At 43.6% G+C, this 24,606-nt stretch overlaps 1 protein-coding gene across 1 annotated transcript in view; it reads left to right on the top strand.

Moving 5' to 3' along the window:
* CRMP1 (collapsin response mediator protein 1) overlaps positions 1-24,606 on the top strand; it is a 235,575-nt gene that overhangs the window by 194,558 nt on the left and 16,411 nt on the right. The window lies entirely within an intron of this gene.

The raw sequence follows: 24,606 nt of genomic DNA, 5'->3' as shown, positions 1-24,606 counted from the left end.
ATGAACCAGTGGTATCTTTGATGGACGCCTCAGATCTCAATGTAAAAAATATGCGTCCTTCAAGTCTATGGATGCGAACCATATTCCTTTGCGGAGAAGGGGCAGGAGCCCTGCCAATGTTGACATTCGGAATCTTTGGGTTCGGAAGAAATGGTTCAGTCACCTTAAGTCCATTATTGGTTGAAGTCCTTCGTCTGCCTTCAGTACCATGAAGCAATGGGGGGGGACCTGTAAGGATGTACCCACCGGATGGCCCCCTTTGCCAACAGGGTCGATGTTTCCGATGTCAGGACATCTGACAGAGGAGTTATACTCACGATACTGAAGGGAAGAAGGACTTCGTATTCAATGAAATAACCGAATTGGATAATTTCCAGGATCCAGTTGTCTGTTGTAATTAGCTGCCAATTCGGAAGGAAATTTGAAAGAAGTGTTCCATAAATTTGTGGACTTTTGTGACCGGATAGGGAAATGTTGAAAAAGTCAAAGGCGTCATTTTTGGCCATGCTCAGTCCTCTGAAAGTTTTGTCGAGGTTGACCATATCCTCCTTGTTATTTTCTTGGAGGTTGCTGACTGTAACGAGGACGTTCCATGTATTGTAATACAGCTGTGGCCTTGTCCAACGCCATTGACGGTTGAATGGCTGATGAAATTGTTGTGATAGTCCCATTTTTTTGCCGTTGACTTGGCCTTTTGTATGGCTTCCATGGACTCATCAGTATTCACATTAAAAAGACCTTCCCCATCAAAGGGGAGATCTTCAATTCATGACCTGGGGTAAGCTCTGCTGATCGAAACCAGGCATGGTGATGTAACACTATTGCCCCAACCATCGCTTTTGCACTGCAATCTGTTATGTGTCGCATGGTGTTAAGTTGTTGGCGCGAAAGACGAAGCGCCTCAGTATGGAAAATTCTTGCAAGATCCCTTTGCTCCTCTGAAAGATGATTACATAATGCATCCATTTTTTCCCAGAGGAAAAGCTGGTATCGAGACATCATTGTGAGATAGTTTGCAACTCTCAGACCCAGAACTATGGAAGAATATATTTGACGACCCAGAAAGTCTAGTTGTCGTCCCTCTTTGTCAGCAGGGGAAGCATGTATCTTCTGACTTTTCCCCTGGGAAGACTCCACTATAATCTAATTTGGTCTGGGGTGCGTAAAGAGGAAACCCGCGTCTCTTTCCTGTAGCTTATAAAGTGACTCTAAGTGTCTCGATGTTGGGTCCATGGTCACTGGTGCTTTCCAAGATTGCTTTACTGTATGAAGCAAGGTTGGGAGAAAAGGAATAGTGACAGGGGTAGCTGCCTCCATATATATGGCATCAAAGACAGGATCGGTGATTTTCTCCAACGGTTGCTGGGTTTCAATTCCTAAGGACTGAGCCATATGCAGAATCTGATCAGCAAAATGGTAAGTATCCTCAGAAGAAGCACCTTCTTAGGTGGTTGCTACATTGTCCGGAGACTGTATTGAGGGAACCACTGTAGAATAGGAGGAAGTATCGGACTGGTAATCCTCCTCTGAGTAAAGAGACATTGGTCTAGTGGGTTGATTGGTCTCCTTGTCCTGTGTTAATGGTACGATATTGGCAGACATCGGGTCTCAGTGATGAAGAGTACGTTCCGGGGGTGGAACTTGGATTACTCTCAACTGTGATATATCACTTGCTTCCATTCCCTCGCAGGAGGAAGACTGCAGATGTTGGTGATGAGAGCAGCCGGTTTCTCCTGATAATGGAGCTGCTGTAGGCGTCAGGACTGTCGGGTCGGTACAGTGAGTGACTTCATCCAGTGATGGTTGTGAGAGCGATGCTGAAGGAGGTGAGCAGTATCAAGGCGAGACTTGGTAATGAGAAGGTGTAGCAGAATAATGAGGTCGGTCATCGTAATCACCCGGTGGACAGTGCCAGTCGGTATATTGGTACGAGAGATGAGGAGGACCTGACCAATGTGAATGAGGATCCCAGTCCCTATTGGGGGATCTAGGGTAGCGGGTCCATGTTGACCGTGTGTAGAACTCTCTGTCTTGAGAGTCAGACAAGACAGAGGCCTGTGAATGTGGTGACCGACTTCTTCCTTCGTCTCGGGGCTGTTAGGTGTTGTGAGACTGGGTATCATGAACTGTATCCATTCTCAAGGGCGAAGTGTCCCTTATTTCACCCTCGGAGATCGACACCGTGGTCGCTCTATCCATCCTCGGTACCGATGGAGCATATTGTGCTGTCAGTACCGGAGGAGGCATTGTGGAATTGGAGATCCCAACAATGGAGGAGGAGTTGGGATATGTAATGGCACCATTTCTGTAGAAAGGTTTTTAGATTTATCTTTCTTTTTCTTTTTATGCCCTTCCATCAAGACCGCTATTACAGAGATAGGTCATGATCTCTGTTCAGAAATTATGATAGGTACTCTGATTGGTCTATGCCTCCATGTAGACACTACTGGCATGATTGGCATCGTGATCCCAAGCCTTACTGGAATGGGGCCAGATTTTCAAGGGCACCTGCCACGACACAGGCTCTGAACACCAGACCTCACGTCTGCCACCACTTCTTATGGGGCGATACAGGCTCTGAACACCAGACCCGGCCGAGGCTACTCCCTGCTCAAGCCAAGCACCAACACTTGATACGGTTGAGGCAAGGGATAAAGCCCACCTTCCTCCAAACTATGTGGAGAAAGGGGTTTAAAATAGCCCAATCTTAAACCAGTCCGTTGTTCAGTGGTCTGTTCTTACCGTTGCTACTTGTTCGTTATACAGATTCCTCAGGAGGCAGACAAGATGACTTGGTATCCCCATACCACCAAGAACTTGCCACAGTTTGTTATGATCCACACAGTCAAAGGCTTTAGAATAGTCAATAAAACAGAAATAGATGTTTTTCTGGAACTCCCTGGCTTTCTCCATTATCCAGCGGATATTGGCAATTTGGTCTCTAGTTCCTCTGCCTTTTCTAAACCCAGCTTGTACATCTGGCAATTATCGCTCCATGAATTGCTGGAGTCTACCTTGAAGGATCTTGAGCATTACCTTACTGGCATGTGAAATAAATGCCACTGTCCGATAGTTTGAACATTCTTTAATGTTTCCCTTTTTTGGTATGGGGATATAAGTTGATTTTTTCCAGTCTGATGGCTATTCTTGTGTTTTCCAGATTTATTTATTTATTTATTTAAGGATTTTTATGCCGCCATTCAGCCAAAAAAGGCTCTCACGGCGGCTTACAAAAGTATTTGACAGTCCCTGCCCACAGGCTTACAATCTAAAAGACATGACACAAAAGGAAAGGGGATTGGGAGGGAGGAGGAGGAGGGGGAAAAGGAAAGCAAATTCAGGCACTACAATCTTATTATTATTTATTATTATTATTATTTATTTATATAGCACCATCAATGTACATGGTGCTGTACAGAGTAAAACAGTAAATAGCAAGACCCTGCCGCATAGGCTTACAATCTAATAAAATCATAGTAAAACAATAAGGAGGGGAAGAGAATGCAAACAGGTACAGGGTAGGGTAAGCAGGCACAGGGTAGGGAAAAACTAACAGTAGAAAGTAACAGTAGAAGTCTGCACAACATCAAGTTTTAAAAGCTTTAGGAACAAGAAAAGTTTTTAGTTGAGCTTTAAAAGCTGTGGTTGAACTTGTAGTTCTCAAATGTTCTGGAAGAGTGTTCCAGGCGTAAGGGGCAGCAGACGAAAATGGACGAAGCCGAGCAAGGGAAGTAGAGGCCCTTGGGCAGGCGAGAAACATGGCATCAGAGGAGCGAAGAGCACGAGCGGGGCAATAGTGTGAGAGGAGAGAGGAGAGATAGGAAGGAGCATCTTAGTTGGAAAGTTCAGCAGTTACAGGTAACAGCAGGAGGGAGGGGGCTCTCAGCTAGAGCTGGAGCCAGGCACGATGGAGAGGTGCCTGGATGCTGCTTCCTCCCTCACTGGTGGCCTCTGCAGAGACAGTTGGTAGCAGGAAGGAGGGGGCTCTCAGCTGGAGCTGGACCCAGGCACGGTGGAGAGGTGCCTGGCTGCTGCTTCCTCCCTCACTGGTGGCCTCTGCAGAGACAGTTGGTAGCAGGAGGGAGGGGGCTCTCAGCTGGAGCTGGACCCAGGCACGGTGGAGAGGTGCCTGGCTGCTGCTTCCTCCCTCACTGGTGGCCTCTGCAGAGACAGTAAGATTTGCTGGCATATGGCATGCATCACCTTGACAGCATCATCTTGCAATATTTTAAACAGTTCAGCTGGGATACCGTCGTCTCCTGCTGCCTTGTTATTAGCAATGCCTCTTAAGGCCCATTCAACCTCACTCTTCAGGATGTCTGGCTCTAACTCACTGACCACAACGTCTGAGCTATCCCCAATATTATTATCCTTCCTATACAGTTCTTCTGTATATTCTTGCCACCTTTTTTTGATCTCTTCTGTTTCTGTTAGGTCCTTGCCATCTTTGTTTTTGATCATACCCATTTTTGCCTGGAATTTACCTCCGATGTTTCTAATTCTCTGGAAGAGGTTGCCACGACACAGGCTCTGAACACCAGACCTCACGTCTGCCACCTCTCACTATGGGGCGACACAGGCTCTGAACACCAGACCCAGCCGAGGCTACTCCCTGCTCAAGCCAAGCAGCATCGCTTGATACGCCTGAGGCAAGGGATAAAAACCACCTTCCTCCAAACTATGTGGAGAAAGGGGTTTAAATTGGAGAAGGATTTAATATATATACTAATGCGCTGTGAGTTATATCTGCTTAGGTGAATGATTGTCAGAGTGGGTGCTGAATGTGTAAACTTAAGATGATAAATGCCAAACAGACACGTGGGATTTTTGTGGTAGTTTTAAAATAAACAATCAAAATTTATTTTTAAAAGTTCATAAGCTTTGTTTCAAATAACAACATTTAAAAACCTTTTTGAAACCGTCCATCCAATCCTGTCACCCTCACATTCACGCTTTCCTTTCTCTCTCACAATCACTCTTGAATTTTCTTTATTATCAGTATTGAATAATATACTTCCACTACGTGCACACCACACTCTAAAGACACCACTCACTACACTGACTCTCAAATTTCCCAAAACTTAAGTACCATAAATACAGAGAGCACTACAGACTCTAAGAGTCCCTAACAAGTCTCCCTGGAAAGAACAAGAACAAGAACACCCTTCAAAGCTTTTCACGGTCTAGCTCCTTCCTATCTCTCCTCTCTCATCTCACACTATTGCCCCGCTCGTGCTCTTCGCTCCTCTGATGCCATGTTTCTCGCCTGCCCAAGGGCCTCTACTTCCCTTGCTCGGCTTCGTCCATTTTCGTCTGCTGCCCCTTACGCCTGGAACGCTCTTCCAGAACATTTGAGAACTACAAGTTCAACCACAGCTTTTAAAGCTCAACTAAAAACTTTTCTTTTTCCTAAAGCTTTTAAAACTTGATGTTGTGCAGACTTCTACTGTTACTTTCTACTGTTAGTTTTTCCCTACCCTGTGCCTGCTTACCCTACCCTGTACCTGTTTGCATTCTCTTCCCCTCCTTATTGTTTTACTATGATTTTATTAGATTTTAAGCCTATGCGGCAGGGTCTTGCTATTTACTGTTTTACTCTGTACAGCACCATGTACATTGATGGTGCTATATAAATAAATAATAATAATAATAATAATAACACAACCCCCTCAGTCCTTCCCTTATATATCACTCCTCCCCCCTCCCAAGACATTCTAACTCCGCCCACTCAGGCCAACATTCTACAAACCACAGACTTACAAACTGCAGACATACATTTGGAATTGACTTGTGGGGTGTAACGCCACATATCCCCCCCCCCTTTTAAAAAAAAACCAGAGTATGGGACTGGTTTAATACCTGGACCTGTACATAGGGTTTGGGGAAATAAAATGGTTAAACATTTATATATACAATTAATAGCAATCACAATATATATACACATACAAACCTTTTGGAACATCAACACTAAAAGAACCACATTTTTATTAGTCCATTTCTTTTTGGCTCCCATTTTAAAAGTCCAGGAGCATCACAATGTCCACAACAAAGTCTCATGTTATTGGTGAATTGGACGATTCTTGGCGAGACAGTCCATCTGCGATGATGTTCTCCCGACCTGCCACATGCTGGATCTCCACATTGAAACTCCGGATCTGCCACGACCACTGCTACAAAAGTTGGTTGTGGCTTTTCATGGGTTGCAGCCACAACAGCGCTCGAAGATAGGCTCGCATGATGAACCGCTGTCCCTCCGCGCATGCCCCGACTCTGTCCATAGCCCACACGATGGCCAGACACTTCTCTTAGACAGCAAAACTGCCTCTTTTTCTCTCTGCTAACCCTCCGCTGGAATAGGCCACGAGATGCTCCACATCGTCCACTGTCTGCCACAGTTCTGCTCTATCTCTGACCTCCGAAGCGTCTGAGGCCAGAATAAACTTTTCTTTGATTGCTTCTAATATTCCCCCATTCACTCCATCAGCAGACGATTTAATAGGGGAATGGGCTCCAGTCTTATTTTGAACAATGCAAGGTCCTTCCCAAACAGCCTCGAACTGACTACTCTTCTTGGGAAAGAAGACCATGACTTCAGTTCCTATTCTAAAGCTCTGGTCTCTAGCCTTTCCACCATACCAAGTTTTCAGCTTGGTTTGGGCCCTAGCCAAACTCGTGGGTGCCAGCTCTATAACCTCTCTCCTGTCATTCTGAAGGCTCAGAACATAACCCACTCTGGATTCTTTCTCTCCTTCCAATTCTCCTTCCCAGCTTCCCTCCATAATACTCAGAGGACCACACACATTCTTCCCCATCATTAGCTCAAAGGGGTAGAATCTAGGGGAGTTCTGGGGAAAGTCATTATAATCAAAAAGAAAGTAGGATAATTCGTTGTCCCAATTAAAGAAATAGTCTGCCACATAAGTCTCAATCATTGGCTCAATGGTGCCATTATATTTTTCAACTTGCCTATTTGTTTGGGGGTGGAAAGCAGTGGATATTATATGCTTGACACTGCAACACCTCCACAAACATCTCATTTCATTAAAGAACAAAACTGAGCTTTGATCACTCCAAATTTTATGGAGGAAACCCAAGCGACAAAAGATTTTTAATAGGGCTTCTGCCACTGACAAGACATCAACTTTTTGAAGGGCTTCAGCATTCGGGAACTTTGTGGCAAAATCTATTATGGTCACTTGAAACTTTTTCCTTGTCTGTGTAGGTCTAGGGAAGGGTCCTACTAGGTCCAGTCTTATTTTTAAAAAGGGTTGGTTGGTAAGTGGTAGGGGATTTAGGGGAGCCTTGACCTTGTCCCTACTTTTCTCCACCCTCTGGTAACTCTCACAGGACTTGAAAAACTCTGTGGCTTCCCTAGAAATATTAGGGCAGTAATAATTAGTCATCATTCTTTTCTGGGTTTTACCTATCTCTATGTGGCCTGCCAAAAAGGAGTCGTGAGCTAATTTCAGCAGCTGGTCCCTATATGGTATTGGTACCACAAGCTGCTTTTCAGCCCCCCAACTTCCTTGTTTCTTCTTAGGCAACCACTTTTGGTATAAGAGTCCCCGATCCCAGAAAACCTGTTCTTTCTGAGTGTTACTAAAAGAGGTTTCTTGTGCCTCAGCTTTGGGTCTTAAAACCTCCAAGCTGGGATCATTTCCTGTGTTTAAAGCAAACGTGGTATCAGTTTTTGCAACGATGTTTCTTGGCTCAACAGTTCCTTCAGCTGGGTTGCTAGGCAACTGCAGAGGCATGCCCTCAGCCTCTCCAGATTCGCTACAATTGTCTGACAAGCCCTCCACTGCTGCTTGTGAGCGTGTAATAATAAAAACTTTTCTACCTTCTAACCCCATGATATCAGTACCTAGGATTAAAGGTTCTTTTTGCCAAGAATTAACACCTAAAATACATTTCCCTGTGACTCCCCTCCATGTAACCTCCATCTCGGCTACCGGAATTTCAATTATGGACCCTGTCACAGGTTTGATGTTAATTTTTCTGTGAGGAATAATCTCCTCCCTCCTCACAAGGTCTGCTCTAATCAGAGACAAACAAGCTCCAGTATCCAGAATAGCTTTATGCTTTTTTCCATTTATTAAAACATTTTCCCACACTAATGTGTAACACTGGGAACTTTGGGTATGTTCAGCATCTTTATTTATATCCACTCTCCTTACTGAGGTACTTTTCTCTTCCCTCAGCCTGGGACATTGTGGTCTAATATGCCCCACCAACCCACAATGATGGCATGTGAGGTCTGTATTTCCAAGCATAGGTTTGGTGGTGTTTCCCGCCTTTTCTGTTGGCAACTGATTTTTATTTACCTCAGCTTCTTTCTTACCCCCATTAGGTTTATACCCTGGTTTAATATTATTTTCTTTAGGAGACTTGCTGGTCATATGATAGCCCCAATTTAAGGAAAATTGATCAGCCAGGGAAGCTGCATCTTGATATGTTTTTGGGTCTCTATCTCTCACTAGCAATCTTATATCTTGAGGGATTTGAAAAATTAATTGGTCTTTAATCATCAGATCAACTAAATCTTGCTTGGTTTTCACCTCAGCGCAGGTGATCCATTTTTCAAAATGATCTGCTAATTTGTGTCCCAACTCCACAAAAGATTTGGATGACACAGCATTAAGGCTTCTAAATTTCTTCCGGAAATACTCAGGCCCATAGCGAAATCTTTTATAAACTGCTGACTTAAATGAGGCAAAATCTAAAGCTTCCCCCACAGGAAAACTGTTATAAATTTCAGCCAGGTCTCCCTTGATCAAGTTAGGGATAAACTTCATATAATCTTGTGGCTTTACTTCCCACATCATGGCTGCCTTTTCAAAGGTATTGAAGAAAATTTGGGGGTAATAACATAAGGGGTAAAGTCTTTAGGAGATAATTTGGGAGGTCTAGCCCCTTCCTCAATTCTCCTCTGATCTTCCCACTCAAATTTTCTCTTTTCCAAAGCAATTCGTTCTAGCTCCAGCTCTCTTTTTCTCTTAATCTTATTTCTGCTTCACAATCTTTTTCCCTCAGCCTTTCTTGCTGTTCTAATTCTCTATCTCTTTGCTTTATTCTTTCCAATTCAAGTTTTTCCTGCTGTTCCAACTCTCTATCTCTTTGCTTTATTTTCTCCATTTCTAGCTGAATGTACTGAGGAGACATTTCTACCGGCCTCAGAGGATTTACCTCAGTTTCACCTGCAGCATGAACTCTGTAATATTCTATAAGAGCCCATTTCATTTCATCAACTGACTTTCCTTCAGTTGGCAAATTTAAACGTTTACATCTGTCTGAAAGGGCATTTTTTTTCAACGCTAAGATATCCATTGTTATCAGACAGAGACTTAACCTTAATAAATAAAATGGTACTGGGAGTTTTCAATTGAGATCCGGAGTGGTAAACTTGATATTTTATAATATGTATCTCACCGCAGACAAAAATATCCTGTCAGAGAATTGTATCAGCGCAACTTCTGACTTAGGTAATATGTAACTTTCACAGCTAAGGACCTCAGAGGTGCTTTACAGTAACCACCCTCTGTCCTGTTCACAAATAAAATCCTTTTTGACGCCTGTCACTAAAAATGAACAGAGTCTACTTCGGATCCTGACGCTGCCACCACCTGTTATGCCACGACACAGGCTCTGAACACCAGACCTCACGTCTGCCACCACTTCTTATGGGGCAATACAGGCTCTGAACACCAGACCCGGCCGAGGCTACTTCCTGCTCAAGCCAAGCACCAACACTTGATACGGTTGAGGCAAGGGATAAAGCCCACCTTCCTCCAAACTATGTGGAGAAAGGGGTTTAAAATGGAGAAGGATTTAATATATATAATAATGCGTTGTGAGTTATATCTGCTTAGGTGAATGATTGTCAGAGTGGGTGCTGAATGATGTAAACTTAAAATGATAAATGCCAAACAGACACGTGGGATTTTTGTGGTAGTTTAAAATCAAAACAATCAAAATTTATTTTTTAAAAGTTCATAAGTTTTGTTTCAAATAACAACATTTAAAAACCTTTTTGAAACCTTTCATACAATCCTGTCACTCTCACATTCGCGCTTTCCTTTCTCTCACACAATCACTCTTGAACTTTATTTATTCTCAGTATTGATTAATATACTTCCACTACGTGCACACCACACTCTACAGACACCACTCACTACACTGACTCTCAAATTTCCCAAAACTTAAGTACCATAAATACAGAGAGCACTACAGACTCTAAGAGTACCTAACAAGTCTCCCTGGAAAGAACTCACAATCCCCTCAGTTATTCCCTTATATATTTCACTCCGCCCCCCTCCCAAGACATTCTAACTCCGCCCACTCAGGCCAACATTCTAAAAACCACAGACTTACAAACTGCAGACATACATTTGGAATTGACTTGTGGGGTGTAACGCCACATCAGCTCTCTTCAATTCTCTTAATCTTATTTCTGCCTCATGATCTTTTTCCCTCAGCCTTTCTTGCTGTTCCAACTCAGCTCTCTTCAATTCTCTATCAGCCTCTTGCTGTTTTAATTCTCTATCTCTTTATTCTTTCCAATTCAAGTTTTTCCTGCTGTTTTATCTTTTCTAATTCAAGTTGTCTATCAGCTTTTCATTGTTCTAATTTCTCCCTTTCTAGCTGAATGTATTGAGGAGACATTTCTACAGGCCCTTGCCTCAGAGGATTTCCCTCAGTTTCAACTGCAGCATGAACTCTGTAATATTCTATAAGAGCCCATTTCATTTCATCAACTGACTTCCCTTCAGTTGGCAAATTTAAATGTTTACATCTGTCTGACAAGGCATCTTTCTTCAACGCTAAGACTTCCATTTTTATCAGACCAATACCAGATAAGTATCGAGGGCACCCTCTCTTCAAGTCCACTTACAGCCTTCAGCTATCATTTCTCAACCGCCACCAGACAATCGCTTTCTAGCTCCACTACCAGTTCCTCTGAGATCTACATCCCTTCACACTGCTAAAGTGGTCTCAGTACAATAGAGATACACACATAATCAACCAATTCCACTGCTACTGAAAACACCCTAGGAAGACATTCAATGCCAAGGGTCTTCCTTGCACTCCATAGAGGACTACCAGTTGAATTCCTTGACATATTCTTTAGTACCTCCATCTATCTCATCACCGGATGAACTTGTTAGTGCACCTGAGAGAGCATCTCCATCAGAGAACATGGCTCATTTTATGGACCAAGTCCTCCGTAAGGCCCAAGCATTAAGTATTAATATGCATCAACCCACTAAGCACATCCAGGATCCCATATTTGATGCCGTTTTTACCAAAGCCAAAACCACTTCCTGCCCATGGTTCTTCAAAAAAAAAATTTTTTTTCTTTTACATTTAAAAAAAAAAATTCCAACAGCATCTAGACAAACATCACATATAATACATACAAACAAAGGTATACATATAACAACTACAATTACACTAAAAACATTTAAGGGTGAGGTTAAGGTACATTTTTCTTTTGCCCTCTTCATGCCAAAAATGCCCACTAATTTCTTAATTACCATTTATATATCCATCCAATTAATTTTTTCTTATAATTTATTTGAGTCTCATACATTGGATTCACAGAGTTAGGCTTCTTTCCTTTCTTTCCCCATCTTAATACTAAAATCCACAAACAAATACATCATTTTTCTCTGTCTCTTTCAAATATTCTATCAAAGGTTTCCATTCCAACATAAACATAACTGTTGACCTTTCTCTCATTATCACTGTAAGTTTTGCCATCTCTGCAAGTTCCAACATCTTCAACATCCATTCATCCATTGTTGGTGTTGTTTCATTCTTCCAGTTCTGTGCGAATAGCAATCTTGCTGCCGTTACCATATACAAAAGCAAAGTTCCCCGCTTCTCTTTCATTTGTTTGTCCATTAGTCCAAGTAAGAAAGCTTCCAGTTTCATTTCTATGTTTGTGTGTAGTATTTTTTTAGATTAAGGAATGTATTTGAGTCCAAAATGTCTTGGCTTTTTTAAAAGTCCACTAAAGATGATAAAAGGTTCCTTCATCTTTCTTTACATTTCCAACATTTTCTTGAGGCCCCTTTAAACATTTTAGCTAATTTTACAGGTGACGTATACCATCTATACATCATCTTATAAAAATTCTCTTTAAGTTTTGCACATAGTGTAAATTTTAGATCCTTTCCCCACATATTTTTCCCATTCTTCCATTAAGATGTTATGTCCAAAATTTTGTACCCGTTTTATCATACAGTCTTTTACTTGTTCATCTTCTGTCTCATATCTTAACAACAATTTACATCTTTGCAATAACATGTTCATCATTTGTACATAATAATATTTCAAATTCAGATTTTGTTTGTTCAAATCCATGATTTTTCTTATCTATTTTAAACCTTTCCATAATTTGTGCAGAAGAAAACCATTATGTATAACCTTCTTTCAACAATTCTTCCCTTGTTTTTAATTTATATTCACCTTGTGACAATTCTAATATGTCAACCATTTGTACATACTTGTAAAATCCCTTCTATTAAAAGCCTCTTGCATCAGTACACCGGTATTATTTATTACACCGGTACACTGTTACACCGGTAACAGTGTTTTCTGACAAAATCTTATTTTATATTTATTCCATGTTCTTAAAATAGCATGTCTTACATAATGATTATTAAATTCCACACTCATCTTTGCTTTATCGTACCACAGGTAGCCATGCCAACCAAATGTCACTTCATGTCCTTCAAGTTCCAACATTCTTCTATTTTTAATGTCACCCATTCTTTCATCCACAACAAACAGCAGGCAGAGAAATACACTTTGAGGTCTGGCAACCCCAGTCCCCCTCTTTCTTTTGCATCCTGCAATATTTTGAGAGCTGTTTTCACTGTGTAAGAAACACAGTGTTGGCATCTGCCTGACTTCCAGGGGCAGGGAGTTCCAAAGAGAAGGGGCCACAACACTCAAGGCTCTTCTCTTGGTGGACTCCAACTGGGCCATAGAGGTCTATGTGGAACCACCAGGAGCATGTCCTCTAATGATCTCAGTGATGGGCAGGTTGGTAAGGAGAAGGCGCTTTCTTAGGTATTATGCTTGAGTTTTGTGATGTTACTCTAACAAGTTAATTACCCAAAAATCAATTTGTGCATTGCAAATTCTTGCTTGTAATCAACAAATGTGCCAAGTGGAATTATTGTTCGATCAGGTTATGGATTTTTGAGTGGGGATGTCTATAGACACTGTATGACCAATGTCTAAAGGTCCCTGTTGGGTTTAATGAATATGTGTTCATGGGAACATGTTACATAAACAAGAGCATACACATGTCTGCACAAAAGGGAGCACATTCAGCAACATATACCCCACATTGTCTTGGTCTTCTATTGATTTATGAAGTATTTGAACCTTATATTGCCAGAGGAATTCTCCATGAATCTAGTGGATTCTATGTGTTTTCCCATTAAAGGAATGGGAAAGCACATATGATCCATTAGATTCCCTCTGCAACATAGAATCCTGTCATGACCAGGCCTGTTCCCCTTAGGGTGGGGGAAGGAGTTTCAGGCTCTCAATCAGAATCAGATTCTAAAGCAGAAGAGACAGGGCCAGAACCATTCCAGCCTACACAGGAAGTGGGGGAGGTGATTCCCGCAGGCTCTTAACCAGCTGGGGATGAACCTTCACCAGATCTTATCAGTGAAAACTTTAACAACCCTCAGTCTGTGGGAAATCAGCAATCTTCAGAGGGGGGAGGGACTTCAGGGTGGGTTGATCCTGTAGTCCATTAGACTTAAATGGGCCAAGCTAAAAAAAAAGTCAAGAGGCGATTGGTTTGGCTAGCTTCACGCTAAAGGCTTCTTTAGAACAAGCCTCCTTGAAGTTAAGGGGGCTCACGGAAAAGGCTTTCCCTTTTGATGAAAGGACAGTTGTCTCACTTAGTTTAGCCAAGTGTTAGCCTAGAGGAAAGTTCCTAGGGTTTAAACTCTCTTGAGGTGCAAAGAGATGTTTATTTGCTGAATAAAGCTCTGTGGGTTACTTAGCACACCTCTTAATTGTCTCACACTTTGGCGGGAGGGCTTGGAAACATGACAAATCCTTCTGAAAGCATTGGAGTACTGGCAGCATTCTAGCTTCAAAATGAAAGTGAGCATGCTTGAGATAAATTTGCCAGCAGTTGCTCCCATAGGCTTTAGTGGGGCAGAAAAACCTTAAAGACCATCAAACCACTGTTGAGAGCTTTAACAAACCAATGAAGGATTTATTTATTATTTATTATTTATTTATTTAAAACATTTGTATCCTGCCCTATATCACTAGGATCTCAGGGCGGCATACAGATAAAATCATACAATATAAAACAATAAATATACATAGCTAAAAACAAATTAAACCATTAATCAAGTTAAAACCAATATATAACTTAAAAGCAGTAAAAACAATTAAAACAGTTAAAACAATGTGCAAGAAAGGGTAATTTAACCATTAAAGGTTTTATTAAAAAAACATGTTTTTACACTGAATAGTCAGCGTTGGCACCAGTCCAGGCCTCCAAGAGGAGGGCATTCCACAGCCTGGGTGCCACAACAGAAAAAGCCCTCTCCCATGTCACACCATAGGGTATGTGTTGCACTGGTGGGATGCGGAGAAGGGCTCCTTCAGCAGATCTCAAGTCTTGGGCAGGCATATATAAGGAGAGGCGCTACCTCAAGTATCAAGGTCCCAAGCTGTTTAGGGCTTTAACTGTCATTACCAACACTGTGAATTCCAACCGGAAGTGTATAGGCAGCCAGTGCAATTCCTTATGTGGTCTCTGTAGGATATATGATACGATGAACTGCATCCTAGAGTAATGAAGGAGCTAGAAGAAGAACTCTCAGAACCTTTGTCTATTATCTTTGCAAAATCATGGATGATGGGTGAGGTGCCGGACGACTGGAGGAGGGCTAACGTTGTCCCTATCTTCAAAAAGGAGGAACCTGGGAACTACAGACCAGTCAGTCTGACATCCATCCCTGGGAAAATTCTGGAGCAGATTATAAAGAAGTCAATCTGTAAACACCTTGAAATCAATGCAGTGATTATTAGAAGCCAACATGGATTTGTCAGGAACAAATCCTGTCAGACTAATTTGATCTCATTTTTTGATAGGATAACCTCCCTTGTGGACTGTGGGAATGCTGTGGACGTCATATATCTTGACTTCAGCAAAGCTTTTGACAAAGTACCACATGACATTCTGATTAACAAACTAGCTAAAAGTGGGCTAGATGGAACAACTATTAGGTGGATTCACAGTTGGCTACAGAATCTGTTTCAAAGATAGGTTTGTTGCAAATGAGGAATGCACTATTATATAAAAATAAAACTTGTATTGCCTCAAACAAACATAGCTTCTAACTAACTTCTCTCCAGCCCTGACTGACTCCTGAGAGTGCTGAGTCACTGCCTGCTGTGTCACCTCCTGATTGGGCGAGTATTCCTTCAATCAAAGTCTGTGTCCCTGACTTCCTCTTCCATCTGACTTCCTGTGTGTCTCACTTAGTTCTACCTATTGATACATCTTTCCTTTTTTATTTTAACCAACAATACATTACAACTCCCATTTACTAGGGGTGTGCACGGACCCCCCGCTCCGCTTCACTTGCAGATCCGTGATTTTCGGAGCGGGCCACTTCGCCCCGCCCCCGCTCCGCCCACTTCCGCTCCGCTCGGAGCTCCGGATCCGGATCGGAGCTCCGTTTTGTCCCCCCATAGGCTTGCATTGAAAGCTAAAAAAGTAAACAACTTTTTTTCTGTTCAAGTTAGAAACCTCACGTTTGGCACCATGACACCTCATGAGGGTATACACATGCACGCCAAGTTTCAAGGGAATCCCATCATCCCCTGATTTTGGGGGAATTTTTGAAAATCGGGCACCCCATTCACACCCCTTTCGATAGCTCCGTCTATTTGCATGTTAGAAACCTCAAACTCGGCACCATGATAGCTTATCCACGTGTCCACATGGACGCCAAGTTTCAAGGGAATCCCATCATCCCCTGATTTTTGGGGAATTTTTGAAAATCGGGCACCCCATTCACACCCCTTTCCATAGCTCCGTCAATTTGCACGTTAGAAACCTCAAACTCGCCACCATGAAAGATTATCTGGGGATACATACGCACGCCGAGACTCAAGGCAGTCCCATCATCCCCTGATTTTTGGGGAATTTATGAAAATCCAACACCCATTCACACCCCTTTCCAATAGCTCCGTCAATTTGTATGTTAAAAAAAAACCTCAAACTCACCACCATGACAGCTTATCCAGGGATACATACGCCGCACGCCAAGACTCAAGGCAGTCCCATCATCCCGTTTTTTGGCAGGGCTTAAACCTGCAAAATTTGGAACTTCCAAAACTCCAAGTGAGCGCAGGAAGGACTTCTCCCCTGAGTCAAAGCCACACACACACAACATCCCTGCAAGGTGGGCAGGGGAGGAGGGAGGGAAGGCAGGCAGGCATGCAGCTGGCATTTCTGGGGGCATAAGGAAGTGAGCCAAGGATAAGCCAGTAATGCATATAAAATGGAATAAATAAATAAATAAACAAAGGAGGGGTGGAATTAAAAGCAGCAGTGTTGCTGAATAAACAGCAAGAAGAACTTTTTTTAAAAAGGCTATATCTGTCTTTTACCAGCAATAGGGGGACGTGCCCGGGGGAGAGGGAAGCAGCTGCCAGTTCAGCTCAAGAAAGCCATTGCTTCACCACGAGAGCTCTAAGAAGTAAATACTCACTTCAACTCATAATAGGCATCGCTCCACCACTAAGAAGTAAACGCTCACTTTGACTCATGATAGGCATTGCTCCACCATTTTACTCTCTTTGGAAGGCTCTGATGGCCTTCCAGTACAGGAGAGAGTGGGGGCACGTCCACGATGAGATGCCCTAGGGGAGCTCATCTCCTTGCACCACATCTTTTCAGTTGTTCCCCAAAGTTAGGGTGGGTAGCAGTGCTGTGTTTCTATCTCTTATTCTTGGCTTAGTATATGATTTCAGGTTGTGTTTGTGCATTTGGTGGGGCTACTGTGTTAAAAAACACTGGGAAAAGTCCGTTCAGATGAAGAAAGAGAAGTTTCCCAGAATCCCAAGTTACCCGTTTTGCCTATGCCCTCCTCTAACTTTGGGATCATGTGATCATGACCGGGAGCTGACTCTGGCCCTCAGCCCTTTGAAAAAGGTATTTTTCCCGCCGATTTTTTAAAAAATTCTAGCGCGCAACCCGCACCACGCAGAGAGGTGAGAGTAGTCTCAAAATGACCCCCCTCCACGACTCTCCAAGCACAAGAATTTTCAGAATGATAGCTTAAAAATCAACCCAGTTATCCCCGATTGTTTTCCTCAATGCAATCCTATGGGCGAAAACTGCCGTTTGAGCCGCGCTGTCCGTTTGTTGACCCGATTTTTAAAAAATTCTAGCAAGCGACCCGCACGATGCAGAGAGGTGAGAGTAGTCTCAAAATGACCCCCATCCACGACGCTCTGTGCACAAGAATTTTCAGAACGATAGCTTAAAAATCAACCCAGTTATCCCCGATTGTTTTCCGCAATGCAATCCTATGGGCGAAATGTTTCAAGATGGCGATCGGAGCGCTCCGCCTGAACTAGGAGCTCCGAAAAATGGGCGCTTCTCTTCGCCTTGCTTCTAGGGGTCCGCGGTCCGCTTCTACTCCACCTCTGGGTAAGGCGGAGCAGGCCAATCCGCTACTGCTTCTCCGCTCCTAATCGGAGCGGAGCACATGCCTACCATTTACCCCCCCAAAAAGTTAAACATAGTCTTGTAGATGGTGTGGCTTCTGTACCAGGCGACCTGCTCGAGTTCTTACTTGTTTTGCTATAGGAGATGTAGTTTCTCTGGGGTGATAAGCGGTATCATGGGTATCCCTAGGATATGAGGACATTTCAACTATCTCCCCAGTCTCTCTGGCAGGGGATTCCGAATGACCTCTTGCCTGGAGGCCAGACTGTGAAGTGGGTGCTCTCTCCTCCTGGAATTGCTGTTCTTGGTCGTGGTTCTGCACACCTGCATTTGATACTAGTTGGCTGCTCCTCCGCAGATGTCTACGGTTTCTTCTGAAGACTTGACCCTCTGGTGTCACCACCTCAAATGACCGTGTGTTCACTTGCCTTTGTACTTCTGCCTTTTGCCATTCCTTGTTCTCTTGCCCTGCTGGCTGAATCCAGACTTGCTCACCACTGTGTAGATCAGGTAGATCTTTGGTCGACTTATTATAATAATGGGCCTGTCTAGATTTTTGTTTTGCTATAGAGTCAGCTCATCTGTTATGGATTTCTGGCTGCAGCAAATTTCCTCGCATTGGAAGTAAGGTCTTAGTTCTTCGACCCATGAGACTCTGAGCTGGACTCGCATCCAAGCCTTGTGATGGCGTGTTCCTGTGGTCTAAGACAGCTAGATATGGATCTGTCCCAGCTTTCTTGGCTTTGACCAAAATACGCTTTGCTGTCTTGACAGCTGACTCAGCTTTCCCATTGCTCTGGGGATAGGCCGGTGACGATGTCTGATGATCAATTCCCACTGTGCTCTGAAGGCCCTAAATTCTTCAGACACAAACTGAGGGCCATTGTCTGAAAATAAAACATCGGGTATTCCATAACGGGCAAAGTGTCCTTTAAGCTTTCTGATAATTGTTTGAGATCGGGTATCTAGCAAGGAGTCTATCTCCCAGAAATTGGAATAGTAGTCCACCGTTATGAGGTAGTCTTTGTCTTGCAACTTGAATAAGTCTACTCCTACCTTTTCCCAAGGCCTCCTTGGAATCTCATGTGGGTGGAGTGTTTCTTTTTGCTGTCTGTCACCTAGAGAATTGCAGATCTCATTGTGCCATGTAAGTTTTCAGCTGATCATTCATGCCAGGCCAATATACGCATTCTCTCGCTCTCCTCAGACAGCTCTCAATTCCCATATGTGAGGAGTGTATCCTTTTCATTATGTCCAAGCGCATTGCCTCTGGGATGATAGCTCTGTTTGCCCTAAAGAGAATTCCATCTTGCACACTGAGCTCCTCTCTCATTGAGAAATAGGGTGTAGCTTCCACTGGTAGCTGATGTTTGGTCTCTGGCCAACCATCCAGGACAATGCGTTTAACTATCTGTAAGTTGGTATCCTGCTCTGTGCCTTCCTGTATTGCTTGTAGGCGTGGCCGTGAAATGGGTAGATATTGCAGCATATTTATTGACTCTATGTCCTTTTCAACTGAACCATCTTCACTGGGCTCTGAGAGATATGCTCTGCTTAATGTGTCTGCCATTACCAGGTGCTTGCCTGGATGATATTGGATCTGTACATCATACTTTTGCAATCTCATCAACATCCTTTGAAGCCTCTTTGGGGCACTCAATAATGGTTTCCGCACAATGATTTCCAGTGGCTTGTGGTCAGATTGGACATGTACTGTCTGTCCAAAAGTGAGCTGGTGGAAGCGTTCCATCCCAAAAAGGACAGCTAACAGTTTTTTTTCAATTTGTGCATAACCTCTCTCTGTTTCTGACAGTGCTCTACTGGCAAAAGCAATTGGTTGTTGTTTTTGTAAAAGGGCTGCTCCTAGCCCCTTCTGTGAGGCATCACATTGTAGGACTAGCTGTTTTCCTGTGGGCTGTAGTACTTCAGTACAGGGGTCTTGGATATAGTATCCTTAATTTTATGAAATGCTTGCTGATGACTCTCTGACCATTCCCATTCTACTTCTTTGTGTGTCAACTGTCTGAGTGGCTCACAGTCAGCTGCTAACCCTTTACAAAACTTTGCCAGGTAGTTTACCATACCTAAGAATCGTTGCACACCTTTCACATCCTTGGCATCTCTCGGATTGCCTTAACTTTTCCAGGGTCCACCTTCAACCCATCTGCAGTCAGCAGGTGGCCAATGTAAGGTACTTCTTTCAGTCTTAATCTGGCCTTATCCTGATTCAATTTGATGTTCCTCTCTCTGCACCTCTCCAGAAAATGGCACAACTTTTTGTCATGATCCCTTGTTGCTTCTATTATCGTATCTCCTTCTCCCACAATTAGGATATCATCTGCGATTATCTTCAGGCCTGGGATGTTCTCTAGCTCTTGATTCAACCTGCGTTGAAACACTTCTGGGGCAGGGCTGATGCCCATTGGCATTTGTAATCAGCGGTATCTGTCAAAAGGGGTTGCAAATGTGGTCAGGTAGCTAGATTCCTTATCCAGTTCTATGTGCCAAAATCCATTTTTCACATCAAACACTGAAAAAACCTTGGCTCGTGATAGGTCACATAGAACATCGTCAATGGTTGGCAGGGGATAATGACTGCGTTTTAATGCCTTATTTAAAGGTTTAGGGTCAATACAAATACGGAGTTTTCCAGAGGGTTTCCGTACAATGACCAAGCTGCTGATCCATTCTGTGCTAGTCTCTACTGGAGCAATTATGCCTTTGCTTTGAAGGCTTGCTAGTTCCTTCTTCAGTGGTTCTGCCAGTGCCATAGGAACTCTCCTTTTAGGGATCTTTACTGGTTCTACTGAAGGATCTACCTCAAGTTTCAATTTCCCTGCCAAATGTCCTTCCCCTTCAAAGACATCCCCAAAATCTTTCAGTATTTTCTCCATAGTCCAAATCCTGGACTGGTTCTGCTCACTGGCTTGTACAGCATTCAGGATGTTCTTATGTTGCACATGAATCAATTGCATAGCTTGGACTGCTTTGCTTCCTAGCAGTGGTCTGTGGGCATTCCCTTCCATGATGATGAACTCTAAGTGATAGAGTCTATTATTCTTTGGATTGCAAATCTTTAGCCTGCACTTCCCCACAGGTTTCAGGGTACTGCTATTGTACATAATGAGAAATTGGCCACATGGTTCCAGATCTGTTTTCTTGTCTATTAGAGCTAATGGCAGCACATTGCAGGTGGCACCACAATCCAGTTGGGAACGAACTGGGTGTTTGTTCAACAACATAGTGGCAAACAATGCGGTGGGGTAGGTTACCTTCTTCCCTGTATTCCCCACTATGTGGACATCATGATTCACTGGACCCAAAGTGAGGCTTAAAACATCCTCACAGTTTTCAGACTCATCGCTTTCATTCTGTATTGTTCTCACAGCCAGCCAATTAGGTTTCTTCTCACTCTTGCACTGACTTTGGAAATGGTTGAGTTTGCCACAACCTTTACACTTCTGTCCATATGCTGGGCACCTTTCTTTTCTCTTTTCATGTTGTTTCCCACAGAACATACACTGTATTTTAGGCAGTCGTCTCTGAGGCTGCCGGCCCTGCTCATTATACGGACTTGACTGGTGTTGGACTGCATGCACCTGCACCTCATGGGTTCCTTCTAATGTCCTAAGCCTCTCTTTAGTAGCTTCAGCTGCCCTAGCAATCTCCAAACAACGAGTCAGTGTTAAATCTGGCTCCCGCAACAGCCTCTCACGGAGATGTTGGTCTGTGGTCCCACAGACAATTCTGTCTCTGATGAGGAAGTCTGTGATAGCCCCAAAATTACAGGTTGTTGCCAAAGTCCTTAGTGCAGTAACATAAGCATCCAGTCTCTCTTCAGACCCCTGCTGCCTCATAAAGAATTGATATCGTTCCATTGTTTCATTTTGTTTAGGTATGCAGTAATCATCCAGCCCTTTTACTAGCTGTTGTAGAGTAGAAGTTGTACTAAACCCAAGAGTTTTGCATATCTCTCGCTCCTTTTCTCCAATCAGATAATATAATAACTTTACCTTTTGCTTTTTTCCTCTTTTGTGAAGGCAAGATCCAGGTACAATTCAAACTCCTCTTTCCAGTTCTGCCAAGCTTGAGCCAGATTAGGCCCAGTGAAATCCAGTGATGGGGGGGCTTTCAAACCTCGCTCCATAATCCAAAATCTCAAGCTGTTTTTTGTTGTTGTTGTAAATGGGTTCTGTTAGACTTCTGACACCATGTTTCAAACATAGGTTTGTTGCAAATGAGGAATGCAGTATTATATAAAAATAAAACTTTTATTGCCTCAAACAAACATAGCTTCTAACTAACTTCTCTCCAGCCCTGACTGACTCCTGAGAGTGCTGAGTCACTGCCTGCCATGTCACCTCCTGATTGGGCGAGTATTCCTTCAATCAAAGTCTGTGTCCCTGACTTCCTCTTCCATCTTCCTGTGTGTCTCACTTAGTTCTACCTATTGATACAGAATCGGACTCAAAGAGTACTTATCAATGGAACCTTCTCAAACTGGGGAGAGGCAACGAGTGGGGTGCCGCAGGGATCAGTCCTGGGCCCAGTGCTCTTCAACATTTTTATTAATGATTTGGATGAGGAGGTGCAGGAAACGCTGATCAAATTTGCAGATGACACAAAATTGGGTGGGATAGCTAATACCCTGGAAGACAGAAACAAACTTCAAAGTGATCTTGATAGGCTGGAGTGCTGTGCTGAAAACAACAGAATGAAATTTAATAGGGATAAATGCCAAGTTCTACATTTAGGAAATAGAAACCAAATGCACAGTTCCAAGATGGGGGACACTTGGCTCAGCAATACTACAAACGAGAAAGATCTTGGAATTGTTGTAGATCGCAAGCTGAATATGAGCCAACAGTGCGATATGGCTGCAAGAAAGGCAAATGCTATTTTGGGCTGATGCTAGGGAAAGTGGAAGGCAAAAGGAAGAGGGGCCGACTGAGGGCAAGATGGATGGATGATATTCTGGAGGTGACAGACTTGACCTTGGGGGAGCTAGGGGTGGCGACAGCCGACAAAAAGTTCTGGCGTGGGCTGGTCCATGAAGTCACGAAGAGTCGGAAGCGACTGAACGAATAAACAACAACAACAAAAAAGAAGTATAGCTTCCAAATCATGTGAGGTACTGGTTGCTCTCTATTCGGCCGTGGTTAGGCCTCATCTAGAGTATTGTGCCCAGTTCTGGGCTCCACAATTCAAGAAGGATGCAGACAAGCTGGAGCGTGTTCAGAGGAGGGCAACCAAGGATGATCAGGGGTCTGGAAACAAAGCCCTATGAAGAGAGACTGAAAGAACTGGGCATGTTTAGCCTGGAGAAGAGAAGATTGAGGGGAGACATCATAGCACTCTTCAAATACTTAAAATGTTGTCACACAGAGGAGGGCCAGGATCTCTTCTCGATCCTCCCAGAGTGCAGGGCACGGAATAACGGGCTCAAGTTAAAGGAAGCCAGATTCCGGCTGGACATCAGGAAAAACTTCCTGACTGTTAGAGCAGTGCGACGGTGGAATCAGTTACCTAGGGAGGTTGTGGGCTCTCCCACACTAGAGGCATTCAAGAGGCAGCTGGACAAGCATCTGCCAGGGATGCTTTAGGGTGGATTCCTGCATTGAGCAGGGGGTTGGACTAGATGGCCTTGTGGGCCCCTTCCAACTCTGCTGTTTTATGATTCTATGATTCTATGATATGCCTGCCAGCAATCTAGCTGCTGCATTTTGCACTAGCTGCAACTTCCGAGTCATCTTCAAAGGCAGCCCAATGTAGAGTGTATTGCAGTAGTCTAAATGGGAAGTTACCAGTACATGCACCACTGTGGCTAGGTTGTCCCTGTCCAGGAAAGGCTGTAGCTGGTGGATTAGTCAAAGCTGGCCCCAAGTACTCCATGCCACGGAGTCCACCTGGGCCTCCAGTGACAAGGAGGGATCTAGGAGTACTCCCAAGCTACGCACCTACTCCTTCAGAGCGAGTGTAACCCTATCCAGAACAGGTTGCTTACCCAATTCCAAGACTCGGGAACCACCAATCCACAGAGCTTCCATCTTATCAGGATTCAGCTTCAGTTTATTGGCCTTCATCCATCCCATTACAGCCTCCAGGCACTGGTCCAGCACCTTCACCACCCCAGCTGACTCAGACGACAAGGAGAAGTAAAGCTGAGTATCATCAGCATACTGAAGACACCTAACCCCCAAACCCCTAATGACCTCACCCAGGGGCTTCATATAGATGTTGAACAGCATGGGGGATAGAATAGAACCCTGTGGCAACCCACAGCTTAATAGCCATGGGGTAGAACAGGAATCCTCCAATACCACTCTCTGGAATTGGCCCTGCAAGTAGGAGCAGAACCACTGTAACACAGTGCCTCCAACTCCCATCTCACAGAGCCGATCCAGTAAGATACCATGATCAGTGGTATCAAAAGCCACTGAGAGATCTAGGAAGATCAACAGGGTAGCACTCCCTCTGTCTTTCACCCGGAGTAGGTCATCAGTCAGAGCCAGTGCTGTGCCCTGGCCTGAAACCAGACTGAAATGGGTCCAGATAATCAGTTTCTTCCAAGAACGTCTGAAGCTGCCCAGCCATCACATGCCCAAGCACCAAAAAGGGGATGTTTGCGATGGGGCGGTAGTTCTCACATACCTCTGGGTCCAGGGAGGGCCTCTTCAGGAGAGGGTGCACTACAGCCTCTTTCAAGGATTGCCATTCTCAAGAAACCTGAATAAAGTATATTAGTCATTTTCACCAAAAATTGTCAGAACTTGATAGTATGCATGAGCAAAAATTGGAGTAAAAAGGGTAAATGCTTCAATATTCAATACTTTTAAACTTGCTGAACCTATGTTAATTTTTATTAACATTGATTG

Source organism: Elgaria multicarinata, chromosome 9, assembly GCF_023053635.1.
Source record: "Elgaria multicarinata webbii isolate HBS135686 ecotype San Diego chromosome 9, rElgMul1.1.pri, whole genome shotgun sequence".
In the NCBI taxonomy this organism is placed as follows: Eukaryota; Metazoa; Chordata; class Lepidosauria; order Squamata; family Anguidae; genus Elgaria; species Elgaria multicarinata.
Note: the sequence above shows the minus strand (reverse complement) of the source record. Positions and strands in the feature narration are given on the sequence as shown.